Here is a 21,109-nt window from a genome sequence, read left to right as displayed (position 1 = left end):
CAACAGGAACACAGTAAAAGAGCAATATTTTCAGTGACACACAGGTAAGAGTACACACCGGCATATTACATTTACTTAAAGACTCCTACCTCTCTACTGTCTGACTTTTTCCCCCAGTGTATGGTAACTGTGTTGTGACTTTCCCTTCCGTTTTCAGAGCTGTGGGCCCCACTGCGTGACATCTGCCTTGTTTCCCCATGGACTACAGCTATGTGACAGCGGTTTGTTGGCATCACAATGTGAATAAAAATGTTTACACTGTCATGTCTAATACATTTATTAAAATCACAGACAGACTCCAGATTGTTTATGTGCAATAAGTGTGTTTATTCAAGTGCTCTAATTTGGATGGGTGGTTGCAAATCGGTGAGGGGTGATGGTGGAGGATTGTCCATGGCAGAGTCCACACTATCAGGTTCACAGGTGCAATGTCCAAATGCCTGTGGGAAGTGGAGCAGGGGCAGTTTAAGGTTGGACAGGGTGACAATGTGGGACAGTGGGATGACAATCAGGGCGGTATCCTTTGCTGGTGGGGGTCTTGACATGTTACTCTGTCTTCTTCCTGGATCTCAGGGCCCGCTTGCGGGGTGGTTCTCCTTCTGCAGGGGGTGGGGTTCTGGTGGCCTGTTGGTCTTCTGTCGGGCCTCCTGTCCACTAGCGCCGGCGGAGGTGGTAGCCAGTTCTTGGTCCATGCTAGTGTCAGGGGCCCTTTGAGGTGCCACAGTGGTCCGCAATGTGGAGATTAACTCATTCAGGGCCACTAAGATGGTACCCATGGCGGTACTGATGTTTCTCAGTTCCTCCCTGAACTCCATATACTGTTGCTCCTGCAGAAGCTGGATTTCATGAAACCTGGCCAGGACCGTCGCCATCGTCTCCTGGGAGCGGTGGTATGCTCCCATGATGGAGGAGAGGGCCTCGTGGAGAGTGGGTTCCCTTGGCCTGTCCCCCCCCTGTCGCACAGCTGCCCTCCCAGTTCCCCTGTTTCCTTGGGCCTCCGTCCCCTGGACCGTGTGCCCACTACCACTGCCCCCAGGTCCCTGTTGTTGTTGGGGTGGTGGGTTAGCCTGGGTTCCCTGTAGTGGTGGACACACCGCTGATTGACGTGTCCTGGGGACAGAGGTATGGGCCTGCTGGGTGGGTGCTGTGCTGGTGTTCCCAGAGGGGGGAAGGTCTGCTGTGGCCTGTGCCGGTCTGAGGGGAACCGACTGTCCCGAGGTCCCCGATGGACCAGGCTGGTCATCTAGATCCAGGGAGACAGAGCTGCTGTCATCACTGTGGGCCTCTTCTGGGGCTGGAGGGGACATTTGTGGACCCTCCTGCGCGGTGACCTGGCGTTCGGGTCCTGCAGGGGTATAAAAGTATGGTTATTGCTTCTGTGTGTGCCAATGGCATGCAATGGGTGGGTGCACGTGTACCCCAGTGCTGGCATTCCTTTGTGGAGGCTGTTGTGACAGTGTTTTGGAGGGGGGTGATGGGTATGTGCATTGGGCATGCTTTGGTGATGGGTGTCCATGCTTTGGGGACGCATGCAGGGCTAAGTTTTGGGATGGGTGGGTTGTGATGGTGAGACATTTGCAAGGGGTAGTTGTGATGGGGTGAGGGTGGGGGTATGAGTTGGCATGCAGGTGGGGTGGGGGGGTGAAGTAGTGAAGATGGGACTTACCAGAGTCCATTCCTCCACCGACTCCTGCGAGGCCCTCAGGATGCAGGATGTTCAAGACTTGCTCCTCCCATGTTGTAAAATCTGGGGGAGGAGGTGGGGGTCCGCCGCCATTCCGCTGTACCGCGATGTTGTGCCTTGATACCATGGAACGCACCTTCCCCCGTAGGTCGTTCCACCGCTTCCTGATGTCGTCCCGATTTCTTGGGTGCTGTCCCACAGCGTTGACCCTGTCGACTATTCTGCTCCATAGCTCCATCTTCCTGGCAATGGTGGTGTGCTGCACCTGTGTCCCGAACAGCTGAGGCTCTACTCGTACGATTTCCTCCACCATGACCCTGAGTTCAGTGTGTTGTGTGAGGTGCGTGGAAGTTCTGTTGGTATTGGTATTGTGTGCCTATGGATGCTTGGTAGTTGACTGTGGTGTCTCTCTCTCGCCTTCTCTCAGAATTTCTGGTTGTAGGGGTTTGTGGGTGATGTGGGTGTGTGTTTTATATTGTATTGGGTGTGTGGGAGTGGTGTGTGTATGTGTATCAGGTGTGTGTATTTCGAATAGTCCAATGTGGTAGTGTTTTGTACGAGTATGTGTATTTTGACCGCGGTGGTGTGTACCGCTAATAGAATACCGCGGTTGAAAGACCGCCGCGTGGATTCGTGGGTCGTGGGTCGTAATGGCATGGGCGTATTTCTGTTGGCGTGACGGTGGAGGTTTGGTCATCGCCAGTTTATCGCCAGTTGGTGTGGTCGACTTTTGTGGATGTCGGTATTTTGGCGGTTTGCCTGTTGTGGGTCAGAATGACCGTGGCGGTTTACCGCGGCGGTGTTATGGCAGTCTTCTGTCTGGCGGTAAGCGCCTTTTACCGCCGAGGTTGGAATGACCGCCTTAGTATTGTAATTAATAGGGAAACAAAAACTGTTAAAACTCTTTATGGAGTTGTGGTTAGTCATGAATTGATGGTTACAGTTGTTTCAATCTAATGTCAATATTTGGTAATGCTGATTATTGATGTCATCAGTCACTACATAGCTCGGATATTCCATGCGATCCAATAGATTCATCAGCCTATCCGCGTCCCCTTGTAAGTTTACTTACTAAGGACCAGGAACGCTAGCACAGTGCTACTCCAGTCTGAAGCCAAATTCGCTGTATTCTCTGCTCATGTTAAAGGTAGCGCCCACGTGCTGTACATCAATCTCATTTTTGTACTAGCTACTGAACTTTCTTTTATCTAATGTGGTGAAATAAAACTTGTCACCATTCGTGAATCATCAGGTCGAGCCTCATGTGCAATTATATATTTCTTATTTTCTTCACCTGCTGCACACTAGGGCATTATTAAGGGTTTGGCGGATGGGCGTGCTACATAAACGTCAATTCACCAAAATGCCAGGGATAGCGGAGGTGACATCACACTCCATTTATCTTTCACTTTCTTTCACACAAGCATACTTACACATACACGCACATTTACACATACACACAGTCGCTCTCACTGTCATGCAAAAGCAAGCACACAACATATATCTAAAATAATTTTTTACTTACCTCAGCTGCCAGGGAGGGTCATATTCCAGCAAATTGTAATTTACTCTTTATTACACTTTAGTGAATACTAAAAAATGATTCACTATTAATGCAATAAAGCAATGACAGAAAACAAGGAAAGTGGTGCAGCCCTAATGTTACCGACACAAAATCTGCCTCCTCTGAGGCCAGAGGTCGCAAAGTCAGTGCCAGAGGTCGCAAGGGGCAAGCCAGGGGTCGAAGCTGCGACCTCTGTCAACCCCTAAATTACGTCTATTCCGTGCTATCCTCTGTGTTCAGAAATCTTTTGGCAGATGAGCTATTTGGGTTTCATGCGGTTTTCTGTTTACCATGCCTAAACTAAACGAAAGGTCAAAACTAGTAATTTGTACTAAGGTTTTAGGTGTGAATATATCATCTACCGCCAGGAGCAAGGAATCGGCATTCCAGTCTGGAATGTCATGAATGTGCACACCAACGACCAAACTTATTGATGGGTGTTCCAAAACTTCTGTGAAGAAAACAAAAGTGCGATTGCGCTGAAGTGAAGGTATTGTTTCATTAGCAGTTGTACTCTCTGCACATTTATACATCTGGAAAGCCAATTCGCACGAATGACCAGTGGAAATGCACAAAAAGTTTCCAGTTTAAGTTATACTGACCGAGTGACTGTTGTCAGCTCCCAAAAAGTAAACCAGTGTTGCAGATTTTCCATTTCTTTTATAAGAATTGGGGCAGAAGAATTAAATACCACAGTGCATTCAATTGTTCATCCGCAGCACCAGAGTTGCCAACTGATCACATATAGTCAAAGTTCAATTGCCCCTTTGTGACTCGTGGCTTCCTGGGTGCTAATCTGTTGGCATTTTGTCGAAGGGCTTGTAAACCACGGCAAGCACAGACTGCAAGCCGTTTAAGCTTCCAGTTTGAATGGGTTTCCGCTTTCCTTCATAATTACACTTTTTCTTTTTTTAGTCATTGCTGGTGAGGTAATTATAAGGGCAGTGTGAGTGTAATGCCAAACTTTTACATGATAATTGCATATGTTTTTATTAATCTCTCCTTATTGAAATTATAAACATGATTCAGGTCAACCTAAAATCCTTATTACTCTATGACTATTTGAACTCTCTTCATATGTTTGGGTGAACCTTCTAGTTTACTTCCCTGTGGCTGTCTTGGATCTATTTTTTCGGGAATTGTATTAGCCATCCAGCAACTCTGATGGTGGAGTGGTGAAAGTGGTATTCTATTGGAATTAGCGTGGTAGATTTAAATTAGGATACTAAATGGCAACATTTTCTTTTTGGACTGCTGATAAAGAAAGAAGGCAAATTAAAGTGCTTTAGTTATATGCAAGGCCAGTAGAATTATGTGGCAGGAAAGGACAAAATTATGAGGCATTGTTGACCAATTTCTGTGGCACGAAAAGTCCTGTTATGAATTTACAACGCCAATAGCTCTAACATAAGCAAATGCTAGACCTATTGCACTGCAAATGCTTATTGAATAATTGTTTATGTGCAGGAAGGGACACCTTCCTGCACCTAAACAACCATTCATGTTTTTTTTGCTCTTCCTATGTAAGCTGCAGAATGCAGCACACTTGGAAAAAGTTCCATGCTAACGTCACCGCTGGGGTGGCATTAGATTATGGTGCTGCCTCAGGTTTATGAAATCTTGTAAATATGAGCAGCGTCAAAATGCAATGAGTGTTGCTGTGCAATGCCCTCAACAACACCCAGTGCACGCCACTTCCACGCAAATTGGGCATTTGAAGGGGCCATATTTACAAGGTGATGTTAAGCCACAAAAAGTGTCTGAACGCCCCCTTGGAAATACGGTGCAGTGCACAGTACCACCAGAGCATCACAAAAAGTGACACTCTGGTGGCACTAGGGGCTTGTAAATATGCCCCTTAGTTCTTCTCCCTATGTGTTGGGGATTTCACAGAAACATTTTCATTTGTCATTTAAGCATTTATTAACTGCTTTCACTGCAGAGTTTGGGGGTAATATTACTGACCATACTCAAGATGTTAGTTTAGAGCATGTTTAGCAATAGGTCAGATATTGACCCTGGGTCAGTGACAAACCAAACTGCATTGCCCATCCACTCAAAATTGACATTGACTGTGCTAATGGTGGATTCTGTAAAAGATGTAGGATATGCTGACATCCGAGCTTGATTAGAAAGGGGCAATATTAGGTCAAGCAAATGTCCAGCCTTAGGAGTGGGTGTATGCACCAACTGGGCCTTGCCTAACTTTCCTATGCTTTCCAGGAGCTTAGAGGCTTGCTGATTAACTTTCCTGATAATCCACAAGATGAAGTCACCTATGATCATTATCTTGTTAGGATGAGATTGAAGGGAAATAGCTGGAATTAGGGCTGGATTTATGGGCTTTTTTGGGAGCAATGATTTACATCCTGAGGTCTGCTGATGGTTCTTGCGGTGATAGATGCATTGGCATTGGTTGTGCACCAAACATGTAGAGATTTGAATGAGTATTTTGTTCTAGTTCAAATTCCCACAATCGTTAAAGATATCAAATACAACAGCAACTTCTCTTCCGGTCTTTGTTTCTCTTTTCTTACAAATTGGATTGTAAGTGTGCAGGGAATTGGTTTACTGGTGTTAGTGGGGGGTGGTGTGAAACCTCTTCTCAAGCAGAAAACACAATTCTTGTCAGGGTAAAGTCACAAGCAACCCCTGTGGTAGCTTTTCACAGAGCAGTCATGCTTAACTTGAGACAATGTGTTAAGTATTAATGCAGCACTTCAAACAGTAATAAAGTGAAAACACAATGCAAGATAAATCCCACAATTTAGAAACATAGGGTGAAATGTAATGAGTAATTTGACCCCAAAACAACAAAAATCCAATCGGTAGAAGTGGAGATATGCAATTATAAAGATCTAACTGAAAAGTACGCCAAAAAGCCCAAAGTGCCAGTCACAGCTCTCTGGTGTTGCAAGACCGGGAGAATATCACAAGGTCAGGCCAACCTTGATGGGGCACTGGTCAGATACAGGGGTCAGGTTAGGCCCACTGAAATGTTTTTTTTATCAGTCTAGCTTTTAAGGAGTTCAATTCACAATGACGGGTGCATTGAGGAGCAGGGAAACATTCTAGGTGGTCACTAATGAAGCATGAACAACAGGCCTGGCATCGCAGACGATCATTAATGTATCTGGAGCTTTTCAGTGGTGCTCCTCATGAGGGGTAGATGCTGTAACGCTGAAAGTTGGGTTGATGGAACTTCACATTTGCGGGCAGTGAGACAACAAGGTTTTGGCACCAACAGGTCTGTTCAAGGTTGCAAGAGCATACAAACTTCAATTCATCTCCACTAAGGCCTCACCAAGGGTCCACAACTTGAGGGGCACATTTGTGGTTCAGGGGCTTACTCTAACTGGATCTTTGTGCTTAGTCAGGTATTTGGGAGTCTCTTATATCCTTGTTGCTCCAAACAGGAGGTCAGCAGAACAGCCCTTGGAGTGATTCTGGGAGTGCTTGGTTCAGGTGCAGGTCCAATACCTCTGACTCAGGCAGAACTCAGACAGGAGGCACCAGGGCTACAATCAAATATGGCAGTAGTCCAGCAAAGCAGTAGTCCAGCAAAGCAACAGTCCGTCAGACTGGCAATCCTTTAATTAGCATAACAATCCTTCTTCGTCGAGAGATAAGCCATAGTGACATACTTGTAGAATGCATTGATAGTGAAGGCAACTTTTGTGATTTAAAAACCTTTTATATAAATTAATTCATACAAAAATGTTATTGTTTCTTAGTGCTGTAAACTCTGGGTGGGTACTTTTGCAATCTAGGAGTTCTCAAGTTTCTGATCTTCGAATGAAGAAAGACTGAGTTACCCTTCCTAGGGTTTGAACATGTGATTTTCACATCACAGAAGATATAATCGGTAAGTTCCATTATACTCAATTAAGGGTGATTTCTATAGAATTCTTTCAATTTTAGTTCTTGAAAAAGCCAAAGAACTTGATGTAGTCGAAATCTTAGTACTGTCCCTCATGTCACAGTGATCACCTATACGTCACAGTTTATGCTTTATGTTGATCACAACACTAATGGTTTGTTTGTAAAGTGATGCACTGAGAAATCATTTTAAATGTGCATTAGTTTATACTAATGTTAGAAACCCTTGTGGTATTAAGATTTAATTACATGTTTGAAGGATTAAACTGATATTACAATGAAGGTTAGACTCTAGACCAGGGGTCCTCAAACTGGGGGATGGGGGGGCTAAGGGGGCTTCAAGTAATCCCAGGGGATGCCAGGCTCTGGCTAAAATAAGCATGACGTAGATAACAGTGTTTTGTTCTAAAAAGAAACATGTTATTGCATTTTTAAAAAGGCAACAGTACTTAACTGCAATGTTGAAATATGTCTAGACATAATTAAACATTGCCAACTTAATAAAAAAATTGTGAAAGATTCTGAGGGTTGGCCCAATGATTTTTATTTTTCAACTAGGGGGGCACAGCATTAAAATGTTTGGAGACCACTGCTCTAGACTAATGGTATGCATTGAAATGATATTCATTTTCTAATGATTAACAATGTAAAAGCGTGTGCAAAAATAGAAAAATGCAGTTTCACATTATACTGACTGAAATGCCTTGACAACATTTTTTCATTTACAGTTATTGAAATCTAAATGCTACTGAATAATTATTAAAGAAGAATTTACAGTTGTATATTAAAAAGTCATTTATTTGATGCATTTACATGCTGTATTAATTGACTTGCATTAAACTAAGAGAGGCCTGCTAGGCCCTGTTTCCGTAATTGTGCAGAAAATGCGAAGCAATTTCCTTAATGTGAACTTTCTTTCAGACTTCGTTCCCATGAGAAGATTAGCTTTGGTAATAGCCCACTGTCGTCTTACATATAGAGAGATGTAGAAGTGAGGTCCTTGATGTGGAACATCCTGGACTATGGACTAGCAATTAAAATATTTGCTTCAAACCCATGTGGAGCTATGTGGATGGATGATGTTTCCATGACAGACTTGGAAAAATATTGAACTGTTGCAGCTTGGAGTTGTATGATCGATTTCTTGTGGATGATGCCCTGTCAACGTCAATTGAACTGTTACCCTGGCAAATCAGATTGCCATATAAGCTATAAAATATATCGATGACCAGTTGGACCTTGGTCAGAAGAAGAAGTAGGAGAATTCTAGATTCCCTAATGCTGAGCTCCTTAGAGAGTTATCTTCCTTTCTGTTTCTTTGAAATGCAATGCTGAGGCTTAGAAATGTTCTCCCTAGAACATGCAGAAGACTCTTGACGGAGCTTCTGACCTGCTGACACTGTCCATTTTTACTATCTTTTGTTCACTTTAGTTGGTGTTCTAGTGTCCGAGATTATTATTTAAAATTCTCTTTGTCCCTTATTGTTCTTTTTGACTTTTTCCTGCATGTGTACCTCCCCACACATGTTATATTTTATTTGGTTAAACTGTAGGGGTTCCCTGTGCCCACCTAATTGAACTTTGATGATTCGAACTGACTAGATGCTTGTCAGATCTGAGCAATACTTGTTTTCTGATCATCTGATACTTTTGCTGATTTTCTGGTTTATCTTTATTGAATGCCTAGTCCTTTTAATGTTAGTTCACTTTAACCTATTTCATCACTTTGGTCAACCCGTGGTGATACTGTATCTTTATACATTTTGTATTGAGAATTGTCTGTTTAAGTTTGAGCTTGTAATGACATTCTTTAACTTTATTTCTGATTGCAGTTTTCTTGTATGGCCACATGGGTCATACTGTATGAAGTTATTGGGTTGTATGGAAATTTGTGTTGATAGGTCTACCACATCCTATGCAGGGTCCAAAGATTTGTTGACCTCAAATGAGCATTGATGCCTGCAAAGGAAGAAAATGCTCACGCAACCTCTTACTGTGTACTCACCTTGGACCAACCTCTTTCACGGACACTGGCTTGTTTAGGTCGGACCCCTTTTGTATGCATGCCTAATGTGTCCATCATGTTTCTCATCCAGTCCTTAGCACTTAAAACATTTTAATTTTCAATTGGCAAAGAAAGGAGGTTGTCATAATTTGTGTTTTTAGAGCCATTCATTCCATGCTTCTGCAGCTTTCTAAATAACAGATATTACTAATACCCATTTCATAATACTCAATTCACTAACCAACGTGGAAAGTTGAGCTTGTCTTGCTAATATGTGAACTTATCACCTTCGGCAGACTGAATTTAGCAGCATGCCTGCCGTTCAGTGAGCCATCCTGCTGGCTGATGACAGATGGGCACACAAAGCGCCTTATTTGTATTCTGTTGCTTACCAGTGCCTGCTCTCCTGTTGTCAGTGAATGCCTGCCTCTGTTGGGAGGCAAACAGCTGTTGACATGTGAAATGATGTTTCCCAGAAGCATAAATACAGGAGGTCCTGCTGAGTTGAGCTTCTATGAAAATCACAAGAGATGAGCATATCTTTGCTTTTTAGACAGGCACATTGAACACAAACAAAAAAACAGCGTTTTGCGTTTTACTGCAGCATTCTTTTGACAGGCAAGTAAAGCTTAAACCATTTTACTTTTAACAACACAAAGACTGTCAGCTTTAGAGCTTAGACACATACAGAACATTGCTTAGTTTAAACCAGACCTTTCTCTCGATGTGAGTTTTGAATTGAGCAATCAGACATTCCAACACTGCCCACAGTTAAGCATAATATCCTCTTTGCAGTACAGCATGACCCTTATCCCTGGTTGAAACTATGAGCAGTACATGATCTCCATGAGGCTAGGGTGTTTCCACTGTGACGCAGGTGTTCACAGTGTAAGAAAAGACATGTGCTTTATAGATTGCGCTATACAGCACTTCTGCCGTGCTGTAAATATTAGCTGTTACTATATACTAGTTGACTATGTTCAATTTACCAACCTACATGGAAGGATGATTGTTTTATCTGTGAGTCATCATGCTGCCTAACGACAGAAAGGTCCACACGGTGCCTTTCCTATTCTACTCATTCTGTATGCCCACATCCTTCTGCTGATGGAGAATGGTGGTGTGTCGCAATATTCACCACTGAACTATTGTTGTCCAAACATTATTAAAATATAGACACAATAATATCAACTTTACATACTTAAATATTGAGGCCTAAGGTAACGCAAACAGAACATTAAAGGCTTCAGTAATACTTTCAAAGCCATGCTAGGCCTGATTTGTGTGATCATATGTGGCTTTATAAAGAAATGCAACGCAAGGCAACTGCTTGCATTGTGTCACGTTACATTTTAACTTGAGAGGAATTCAATGGGTGTAACATTGTAGTTCCAATTCATCCACTCATGGATTTTGGAGCACTGCCAGATGTACAAAGACTTGTAAACCTGTGAATGCGTCAAAATGCTATGCCTTCACCAGTGAGGCGTAACTAGGAGAAATATCTTAATTTCTCCTGGTTATTTCTTCTCTCTTCATGTACTGCATTCTGCAGCACACATAGAAAGAAGAAAATGCCTCTAAGGATTGTTTTTATGCAGGACGGTGTCCCTTCCTGCACAAAAAAATCCTGCCTGTAACACAGACACACTTGCAATATGGTGAAAGGGTGCCTGTGTGGGCGCTAGGCTTCATACAGTGTGTCAGCACAAGGAGAGAGTGAAAATGCTCAGAGCTTAGCAAACACAGAATATTTCTGCTCTCTCCCATTCACGTAATGAGGCACAGCACCTTTGCTTATTGACCTGCGTTGTGTAAACGTTTGGTCAATGAATCCCTGATTACAAAAATATTGAGTGTAAAAAAGCTAAAAATATCTGCTCAAACTATCTACAACTAAAATGTAATTATGTAACAAATAATATTTGACTTAAACAAAAACATATTTACAAATTGATGAATCATAAAATTATTTTGAATAATAATGTAATATCTTAAGAAGTAAATCTATAAAAAAAAAAATATTAGAATTGCTTTGTACAGAAAATCGGCACTAAATTGTGTAAATAAAAATGTTTTAATAAGTACCATAGTACCACTAGACCTTATTTTCCTAAGTGCAGTTCTGCTATCATTTGGAAACGTTTGCAATTATTTTGAGGGTGTGAAATATACTATTATAACTCTAGTCCCCAAATGTTAGGGAAAGTACATATTTGTGTGTCTGTGTGTGGGGTAAGTTGAAGGTGAGATTTGGGCCCAGATTTAAGAAAAAATACACAAAACTGTGTTAGCACAGTTGTGCGTGAAAAAAACATACCGCCACTCAGCAACATTCTCTTGCTCCAATCGTGCACCATATTTAGAAGATGACGCACCATGGCACAAAGGAAAGGTTAGCTTTAGAACAAATTACGCTAACCATTGCAACACTCTATAAAGAACAATTACTCTAATGCTGCAAAAGTGCCATTAGAATGATTAGTGGAACGTTTTTGACGCTAATCATGTTACCGCCATTTTTGCAGCATTATAGTAAAAAGGAAGTCTGCGAGGTAGCTAAACAACCCACAAGGAACCAAGATGGACAATGAAGGCCAGGAGATACACCAGAGAGACCACAATCAGCCCAGTACAAGCCAGGATGGACCTGCCAAATCATAGGAGAAGGAGAAAAGGAAGCGAAAGTTTTGCTTCAGTGAGGAGGAGAATGACATCTTGGTCAGAGAGCTGACGGAGCACCAACACCAGCTCTTTGTCACCTCCAAATTGCCAATAGGTGGGAATAAGGCCATATTGCAGGCAATAGTAGATAAAGTCAACAGTGTGGCAGAGGTGAAGATGACTGTCACCGATTGTTAGAAGTGCTGGCACGACTGCAAGTGCAGAACTAAAGAGAAACTGGCCAGGAAATAAAAGGCAGCACTGCAGACTGGAGTTGGAAGTCCACAACCCCAGGAGGACTTGCATGACCTGGAGGAGTTGGTGGCAGTAGTCATCCTGGAGAAACTGGTCACTGGAATCTCAGGACAGAGCAGACTTCCAAGAACTACCACAAATGCACAGCGAGTTGCAGTGGGAGACAATCTGGAAATTAACAAATGACAGAAGGGGGAGGCACATAGGATACACTGAATGCATGCAAAAGGGTTGCATTGGGACACATAGGGCCAGATTTAAAAGGCCATATTACCACTGGAGCATCACTTTTAGTGACACTCCGGTGGCGCTATGCACTGTGCTGTATTTACAAAGTGGGGTTAAGCCACTTTTTGCAGCTTAACGCCACTCTATAAATGCCGCCCCTTCACATGCAGCACTTTGTGTGGAAGGGCTTGCAATGGGTGTTGCTATGGTTGTGCTACAGCAACACCCATCGCATTTTGACGCTGACCCAAATTTACGAGTTTTTGTGAACCTGAGGCAGCGCCAAAATCTAACACCACCCTCGGGGTGGTGTTAGCATGGCACAACAAGGAGAAATGCCTTCATTTCTCCTCGTTTTCTGTTCTTCCTATGTTTGCTACATTCACCACACGTGTGATGTCAGAGTTGTTGGGAAGTGGATTATTGGAAAGGGAAGGTAAGTACCTATGCTAAGCAATAGACCACTAACCTCCACTTAGGTCCATTTAGGTCTCACTCAATTAAACCCACCTCAACTCTTGGTAGCTTGGCAACGAGCAACAAGGCTTAACTTAGGAGACAAGTGTGTAAAGCATTTAAAAATCACAAAACAGTAAATAAGTAAAACACAAAACACAATTAAAATCAAATGCCAAAATGATTAAAATCAGATAAGGGGAACCGGAGATATGAATTTTTAAAGAATTAGGCCCTCATTAGGACATTGGCAGTAAATACCAATTACCGCCATGCTGACGGCAGCCAACTTACCGCCGCAATGGCAGATATCCGTTCACCGTATTAGGACACACACACACCAATCAGACAGAATCTAGCCACATATACAAATCCGCCAGCCCAAAGGTCAGTGATAAAGTGTCGGTATCAAAACCCACACTGTTACGCCAACAGAACAACGCCCATCACATTATAACCCACGAATCACCACGGCGGACATTCAACGGCGGTAAACCATTGGTGTTACATACCACACCTACACACCCAGACCACCATAAAACACACACTCACATTACCCACAACCCTTTATGATTACAAATCATTGCAAACAGAGAGACACCAAGACCACTGACACAACTAGAGCCACACACTACTCACACCTATACACCACTCACGCACTCCACATCACACACCCCAACACATAACCCAACACAATCTCTCCAACACACCTTACATAACATCCATGGCACCACAAAGCCACCCCCGTTTCACAAAGGAGGATCTAAGGGTCATGGTGGAGGAAATTGTCAGGGTAGAGGCACAGGTATCTGGAGCACAGGTGCAGCAAATATCCATTGCAAGGAAGATGGAGCTATGGCTGAGAAACGTGGACAGGGTCAACGCCATGGGAAAGCACCCCAGAACTAGGGATGACATCAGGAAGAGGTGGAATGACCTACGGGAGAAGCAGCAAGACACCAGCTCCCTATCCAGAGGACTGGTGATGGACCCCCACCTCCTCCCCCAAAACCCATAGCATGAGAGGAGCAAGTCTTGGCAATACTGCATCCTGAGGGCCTGGCCGGAGTCTGAGGAGGACTGGACTCTGGTAAGTCAACTCTATACTATTATCACCACCCTTCCTGCATGCCATCACATACCCTCACCCTCACTCCCATCACCCCACTACATCCCACACACTCCACCATCACATCTCACTTATCCCAATGCCAAGCCCTGCAAACTGTACCAATGCATGGATACCTCTAACAGTCCTGCATGGACACTCATCACTAAAGCATACACAGCCACATACCCACAATACACTAACATACAAAAGTGAAAGCTGGCAGGGCAAATCCAAGCATAGAGGGGAGGCCAGGGATGTAATACATCATTTACATCCCCATAGGTACCCCAGCCAAAGTCACTGGAGAGGAGGTGCCAACACTATCCAGTCTCCCAACAGAAGAAGCCCACAGTGATGACAATAACTGTGGACTTCAGGATCTGAACAATCTACCTGGCCCATCAGGGAACACTGGACAGCCAGTTACCAAAGCCCAGTCACACACCACCACAGAGCCTCCCCCATTAGGAACCAACACAACAGCACCTACCCAGCGTACCAACACCTCTGTCCCCAGGACACGTCAATCAGCAGTGTGCCCCCCTCTACAGGGACCCTAGGCCACACCTCACACACAGGACAATCAGGGACCTGGGGTCAGGGGCAGTGGGCACACAGTTCAGGGGACAGAGGCACAGGCCAACAGGGAATCTGGGAGGACTGCCCTGCGCCTGGGGGAGGACAGGCTCAGGGAACCGACTCTCCAGGAGGCACTCTCCGAGATCCTGGGAGCCTACCAACATTCCCAGGACACAATGGGCCAGATCCTGGACAACGTACAGGAGAACAGGCGGCTACAGGTGGGACAGTACCAGGGGATCATGGAGGACTTGCAGGCTATCAAAAACACCCTGATCTCCATAGCAGGGGTGCTGACAGACATGGCCAACATTATGAGGGAGACAGTCTCACACCAGCTGGCCCCTGCCACTAGCCAGACATCTGAACAGCCGTCCACCTCCGCTGCCGCTAGTGGCCAGGATGCCCCACCTCAGGACACAGAGGCCACCAACACCCCTCCCACTGCAGAAGGTGAACCACCCCACAAACATTCCCTGCGATCCAGACAAAAGCCAGAGACACATGCCAAGAACCCCACCAGGAAATGAGACTCTCCTGATTGTCCCCCTCGTGTCCCACTCTGTCAACCTTTCCATCCTTGAACTGCCATTGCTCCCCTTCCTATGCCCCCTTGAACAATGCACCTGTGCTACAAACAGACTGGAACAATACCATGGACTTTGCTCCATCATCACCCCCATCCCATTGCATATTTCCCTCTGTATGTTAGCAATTCAATAAACACCCTTTGACAAAAATCTATTTGGAGTATGTCATGTATTTCAAAAATTTATTTTTTGAAACAGGTAAAAACATTACAAGTGAACTGTACATAGAATGAGCATAGATTAATGGCCTTTATATAGCTGTAGTGATCACACCAGGAGTATTTGTCAAATCACCAACATCTGCAAAATGAAGTGAACAGTAAGTAACATCATTTGGCGGTAGTTACCGCTGGCCTTTTGGTATTACCACCACTTTATCACCGACCGCCAGGGTTGTAATGAGGGCCTTAGTGTTTTTTTAGCACCTTGAAACAAAAAGCGCCAATCTGGTCATCTGGTCGCACCTCAACTGGGGCAAAGTCAAAGCTGAAGGCCAACCGCGATGGAGCCCTGCTCGGCTACTGCAAGTAGGAGGTCTCGGTCAAACGTTTACCTTCAGACTTTGTCCCGCTGAAGAAAATCTTCAAGAAAATGACTAAGTCACCAGTCCTATCTGTCCTCCCAGGAGCCCTTCTACAGGTTCGCGTCACAGGAGACCTCAGTGAATATTTCTATGTTCGGAGTTAGACAATCTTTGAAGACAAAAATCCTTGTCCGGGCCAAACCTGAATCTTGATCCGATGTCAGTGGAGCCCTCTTCGGATACGCTGCGCGGGAAGTCCCGGTCAACTTTCTATGTTCAGACTTCTTTGGAGCTTTTCTTCAGTGGGACAAACCTGCAAGTCAGATTGGGTCGCAGTTGAGGCAAGACGGCTAGACTCACTTCGGCGAGTCGGTCCCTCTATGGAGCTTTTTCTAAAAAGTTCACTAATCTTCTCCAAACTTCTGGATCCTCTTCCAGAAGGTCTTTGCAGGTCCTCTAGGAGTCCATAGCTCACCCCAAGGTTCCAGAAGCTCTGAGTTTCAACTCCCATAATACACATAGCTCAAACTCCAAAATGGCCACTGGACCGTGAGCAGATGGTCATTTTCTCCAGGATTTGATGCAGGGGACTCTGGTTAGCTATTTTCTACCTCTGGCAAACAGGGAGTCCCTTCTTGATCATGTTGAAGCCAGGCAAATCCCTTCTTGTGATGAAGCCCAATTATGCAGCTGGTGCAGTCATCAGAGTGCAGTGTCTAGGTGTGGGCAGGGGTCCAGCAGGGCAGTCGTTATTCTTCTGATGTACTTCCTTGTAGGGATCTGAGGTGTGGATGCAGCTCTGCCATATTTATCCTTGCTTCTGAGTGGAAAGCAGGGGGGTTCTTGGTATCACAGGCAGGCTCCTTCCCCCTTTGATGACCACTTCCTGGGAAGTGTGGCAAAAATCTATCCGAGGGAGCAACATTCCTCAAAAAGCCAACATGGCTGAAAGTGATTTTTGGAGGTTAGATCTGGCTGAGCCCACCCACTGGTGTGGCTAAAAATCCTAAACACACCCCTCTCCTGCCCTCTCCTAATCTAATCAAGAGGGCACCCAATTGCCTGGGGTTGCAGGATGTGAGGGAGGCGACGAGCTGTTCCAAATGTCCTTCCATGCCTTTGAAGACCAGTTTGGCTGCTCTTCCCCCATCCTGTTTCCTCATCTGCTGAGGCAGATCTCCTCCATGAGGCACATCCTTTGTGTTCAGCCGAGGCCACTTCACACGTCATCAAGGTAACCTGGCCAGGCTGCCAGGGGCTGGCCTATCAGAGCTGAACTTTCAGGTAGAGTTTTAAAACTCTTTACCTGAACTAGCTATATAAAATCCAACAATTGTAAGCTGTGGGAGTAATTCTAACAATCAGTTTTATACCAAACTCAAGGTATCTGACACTTAAGGGGACTTTGTTGATTAAAATAAAGTCTCCCCAATTTAGCATATGGAGGCCATTCAATACAGTGAGGGAAAACAAATTTGGCTATTTTACTTCACCAGGGCTTATAAAACCATTTTTATAAGGTCCCTGCTTACAGTTACTTGGCATACAACCCTAGGGACACATAAGGGTGACATATGAAAAAATAAGGTAGTTTAACAATTTGGAAATACTTTTAATTCCAAAGTCGAATTGGCACATAACTTTAGTTTAAAAGCAGCCAGCAAAGCAGGCCTGTGTTTCAAATGACACTGTGCATCTCAGCAGTGCACCTATGGGTGTACTACCTATGCTGGGGTCCCTAAGCCTACATGCCCTACCCTATACTTGGGACTTACAGGTAGGTTGATACTGCAAGTTATAATTAGCCTAATTTGCATATCCACTTTATACAGAGCACAGGCCCTGGTGCTGGTTAGCCGTACCCATGGCACCATCAGAGTCAGGAAAACACCAGCAAAAAGTGAAAAATGGGGACAAAAAGTTATGGGGCTTCTGTAATCAGTTCTGTTTTCTCACAAGAGTAATGGAAGTGGATGGGCTTTCCACATGCATCCCACTAGCCACTTTGAGTCATGTGTTCTGCATCGTCCACCACACACTATAACAATGAGCGACCTCATGTGTATGTGTGCAAAAAGGAAGGTCTAGCTTCCAGCAAAACAACGCTCAGTCCAGCAATGCAGCCATCCATGCAGCTATGCAACAAGGAAACCTGAGCTGAATGGACGAGTGTTGCCCTGCAGGAAGGGAGAAAACATGTTTGCACACATACACATGAGGTGGTTGAATCTCACAATGGGTGGTGCAGGATGCTGGACACACAACTCAAAGTGGATAGGAGGATGCATGTGGACAGCTCTATCCCTTCCATTACTCCAGCAACACGTAGGGTGGCAGATGAGTCAGTTACTTACTCAAATATTTGTAATACCCAATTCTAAGTTTTCCTGTACATTTCCACTTGTGGTGTGAGCACAAATCCAGACATTGCCCATAGCGTGCATAAGTAACACAGTCAAGTCAATGAAAGGGGTACATATGTAGTAGACCATGATTAAACAATCAAGGTGGGTGTAACACACTGGGAACTGTGGACTTGCAGAAAATGCCAATGGTGACTCCAGAGAAATGATGCTCAGGCGGCTCAGTGTGCATAAATGTGTGTCTTGATGTGGGGGTCAGTACCATGTCACTTAGCCACCAGTGGCAAGTAAATTATGACCCATGTCAATAGCCACTACAGTCAAAGATTGGCCATTCAGTATCCCATTTCAGAGGATGAAGCCTTACCTCCTGCAGACCTGCCTGTCCTGTACTTTACAGATGATATGGATGACCAGCTGTCGACCATCAATGCTGGCACTCTCCAGGATGTCCTGGGTTCCTTTCAACCACCACCTCCAGTCACAGGGAGGACACATAGCATTTCAGGGTCTCCACATGAACCATCCAACTACCAACTGTAGGAGGCTGGCCTGGTTTGTAGTGGGTACCTTGGGTACTTACACCTTATACCAGATCCAGTTATCCCTTATTAAAGAAATCTAGTAGTGTTCTAGCAGCCTAGGCTGATAGAGGTAGCTGTAGCAGAGCAGCTTAGGCTGAACTAGGAGACATGCAAAGCTCATGCGATACCACTTATAGTTACACAGTACTTATACACAAGTAAAGACAATACTCAGTGCTACCACAAATAAAGGTATTTATTTGTGTGACAGAGTACCAAAAATATCTTAGAGACAATACTCCTTCTGGAGGTAAGTATTGTACACAATATACACACTAAACACCAAAATTAGACAAGTAAATAGTCATAGAACAATGCAAACAATAGGAAATACTATAGAATGCAATGGGAGAAAATAGGTCAAGGGGCAACACAAGCCATATACTAAGAAAGTGGAATATAAATCACAAATTCCCCCCTAGATAAGTGTAGTGTGTGCAGAATTGCTGGGAGAGTAAGAAAACAGTAAAGGTAAATAAATTACCCCACCCCAGAGCCCAGAAAAGCAGGAGTAAAGTACTGCAAGTTTCCTTAGGACACACTACAACTCGTGATTGGAATTTTGCAGCAGCCAACCAAGACTGAAACGAACAACTGCTGGATTCCTGGACCTGAAGACCTGCAAAGGAAGTGGACCAAGTCCAGAAGTCGAAAAAAGTTCCAGGAAGGTCTGGAGCCCCTGCCAACCCAGAAGAGGGTGCAAAAGAAGAGTCCCTGGTTAGTCGAAGACTGCAGGAATGCACCGTAGGAAGATGCCAGTGGGTTCCTGCATGATGCAAAATATGTCCCACAGCATGAAGATTGTTGCAGATGAGATTTTGTGTTGGAAGTCGCCAACAAGCCTTGGCTACCACAAAAGTGCGTTTTGCATCATTAATGGCGCTGGATGGGCCCAGGAGGGACCTGGGGGCCTCAACTCTATGTGAGGAGGAAAAGGGGGTCTCTAAGCACTTTAGAGAGCCCTCTGGGTGCCAGCCAGCACCCACAGGAGTCACAGGATCCGGGGACAAAGGAGGGGCCAAACACAGTTGATGCAGCACAACAAAAGACTGTCCCACGCCACCGGAGAACAACTCAGCGAGTTGAGCATCGCAGGATGGAGAGCTGGGGATCTGGGCCAGGCTGTGCATGAAGGAAGTTTGCAAAGAGTGCAGAGAGGCCTCAGGAGGTGAAGAAGACGCAGTACACAGCGATACCATCGCAAGGTCTTACCTCCTCCAAATTGCATCAGCAGGGTCTCAGGACAGTCTATGTCGATGATGTCCACCCTCTGTGCCCTTAGTACCAGTCGTCGTCTTAGGAGGTGCCTGCTTGGAGCAGGGGAGTGACTCTGTCACTCCACAGGAGATTTCTTCGGTCCTTCTGGTGCAGAATGAAGACAAGGAGTCCCCAGATAGTGCACACCATGGAAACTGTTGTAGTTGCTGACTTGGAGCTGAGACTGCTGAAGAAAAGTGTCTCTTGTAGACAATTTGTTGCAGTTACAGCATTTCTTGGATCAGGCTGTGGTTGATCCGAGGTCAGAAGAGTCTAAAGTTGTTGCAGAGGATTCCAGAAGGAAACTTGCAAGCAGAATCTGAAGAGAACCCACAGGAGAGACCCTAAAAAGCCCTGAGAGGAGGATTGGCTACATTATCAGGTATGGACCTATCAGGAGGGGTCTCTGACATCATCTGCTGGCACTGGCCACTCAGTGCCCTCCAGAGTGCCCCCACACCTTGCAAAGCAAGATGGCTGAAGTCTGGGACACACTGGAGGAGCTCTGGGCACCACCCCTGGGGTGGTGATGGACAGGGAAGTGGTCACTCCCCTTTCCTTAGTCCAGTTTCGCGCCAGAGCAGGGGAGAAGAGGTCTCTGAACTGGTGTAGACTGGTTTATGCAAGGAGGGCACCATCTGTACCCTTCAAAGCATTTCCAGGTAGTGGATACCTAAGGTACTTATACCTGATACAGAGTCTAGTTATCCCTTATTAGTGAAATGTAGTCAGTGTCTAGAAGCCAGGCTGTCTAGAGGTAGCTGTAGGCAGAGCAGCCAAGGCTGAACTAGGAAACATGCAAAGCTCTTGCAATGCCACTGTAGTCACACAGTACTCACATACATGTAAGACAATACGCAGTGTTACTAAAAATAAAGGTTCTTTATTTTAGTGACACAAAGCCAAAAATACTTTGTAGACTATACTCCCTTAGGAAGTAAGTAAATTACACAATATATACACTAGTAACTAAAACAGTTAAGTAAATAGTCAGAAAATAGTGCAATAGGTTGCAATCGACCAAGGGGGAACCCAAACCATATACTAAAATAGTGGAATGCGAAAGTCAGTTTGCCACCTAGGCAAGTGTAGTGTGTAGAGGGGCACTGGGAGTGTAAGAAAACATCAAAGGTAAGTAAAATACCCCACCTCTGAGCCCAGAAAAGCAGGAGTAAAACACAGCAACTTTCCTAAAACACACTAGAAGTCGTGATAGAAGATAATGCAAGAACCAGAAGAGACTGGAAGACACCAACAATGGATTCTTGGACCTGAAGACCTGTGGAAGAAGGGGACCAAGCCCAAGAAGCAGTGAAGAGTCCAGGGAGAACAGGAGCCCGTGCTAACCCAGATGAAGGTGCAAAAGA

Source organism: Pleurodeles waltl, chromosome 3_1 (assembly GCF_031143425.1).
Source record: "Pleurodeles waltl isolate 20211129_DDA chromosome 3_1, aPleWal1.hap1.20221129, whole genome shotgun sequence".
In the NCBI taxonomy this organism is placed as follows: Eukaryota; Metazoa; Chordata; class Amphibia; order Caudata; family Salamandridae; genus Pleurodeles; species Pleurodeles waltl.
This window is presented reverse-complemented; position numbering follows the sequence as displayed.